Here is a 1,657-nt window from a genome sequence, read left to right as displayed (position 1 = left end):
TGGCACATTACGACCATGACGGCAATGGCCGGATTAATTCAATGAATTTTGCAAACGACCCGTTTTGAACGTTCTGTCGAGGGTCTTTGTGAAACGTTGGCGCTGATTGCGTGTGCATCAAACATTAAATTATCACGCATATGTTGACTTGCCCGTGCATCAAAAACAAAATGTCATATATATTTTGTGTGGTTGTTAAAAGCATGAGTATCGTGTAACATGAGAAAAGCTTTTAGGAATAGCAGATATAACTGGATCACAGTACTCTTTGAGAACCAAAAAGGGGGTGGGGGTGGTGAGATGAAAGAAAAAAAGCATCATAAAAGAACAACGAGAGAGAGAGAGAGAGGGGGGGGAGGGGGGGTTGTCTCCGACCGAGGACAGGTGCTATGTAGGTATCCACATCATCATCGTCATCATCATCGTCATATCGTTCTTTCTCTGTCTCTGGACCTTGCGATTGGAATGAACTTCCTCTTTCGCTTCGTCAAGTCTCCACACTCAGCTCTTTCAAGTCTGGCCTTAAAACCCACCTCTTCCCAAAATAGCCTCCCTTGCCTGCCCTTCCTTGTCTTTAGTTTCTACAGTTTTAGAGTTATGCATGCGTGTGAATGACTGGTGCGAAAGCGCTTTGATTTGTCACTGCACAAGATTCAGCGCTATATAAATACCATTATTATTATTATTATTATTATTATTATTATTATTATTATTATTATATCGTCATCATCGTCATCACCGGCCCTGTGAGTGGAGGCGACAGACCGACAGACAGACAGACAGACAGACAGACACCCCAATCCCCACCCAGCTATCTTGTTCGCCTCATTGAACTGTTCCGCCCTACACCCCCTTACATGGTCTGGGAAGGCGGGGATGGGGGGAGGGTGGGGGTTGGGTGAATGAGCGGGTGCAGTGCGGAAAGGGGACACACACACACACACACACACACACACACACACACACACACACACACACAATTAATACAACCCCCCACCCCCTCCCCTCACCACTCCTACCCAGATACGCCAATCACAATGACAACTGGGCCATGGCTTCCGGAAGTGGTGCAGATCAATACACACAGATCGATTGGCGCTGTGTCTGTCCGTCAGTCTGTCAGTCAACACCTCCACAATCAGACAAGCAGAGCAACAAAAGCCCATGGAAACCTGGCGTTGACCAATTTATCACAGTCAGGGAGTGGCTGGAGAATCTGTGTGGGTGAGTGGGAGGGTGGGTACAGAGAGTGGAGGAGGGTGGGTGAGTGGGTGGGTGGGTACAGAGAGTGGAGGAGGGTGGGTGAGTGGGTGGGTGGGTACAGAGAGTGGAGGAGGGTGGGTACAGAGAGTGGAGGAGGGTGGGTAAGTGGGTGGGTGGGTACAGAGAGTGGAGGAGGGTGGGTGAGTGGGAGGGTGGGTACAGAGAGTGGAGGAGGGTGGGTACAGAGAGTGGAGGAGGGTGGGTGAGTGGGAGGGTGGGTACAGAGAGTGGAGGAGGGTGGGTAAGTGGGAGGGTGGGTACAGAGTGCAGGAGGGTGGGTGAGTGGGAGGGTGGGTACAGAGTGGAGGAGGGTGGTGGGGTCAGAGGGATGGTGAGAGGGGTAGATTTGAATGATGAGACTGGGCTGCTTGTGTGTGTGTGTGTGTGTGTGTGT

This window comes from Babylonia areolata, chromosome 1, assembly GCF_041734735.1.
Source record: "Babylonia areolata isolate BAREFJ2019XMU chromosome 1, ASM4173473v1, whole genome shotgun sequence".
Taxonomy (NCBI): Eukaryota; Metazoa; Mollusca; class Gastropoda; order Neogastropoda; family Buccinidae; genus Babylonia; species Babylonia areolata.
The sequence above is the reverse complement of the archived record's forward strand: the minus strand, read 5'-3'. Positions refer to the sequence as shown.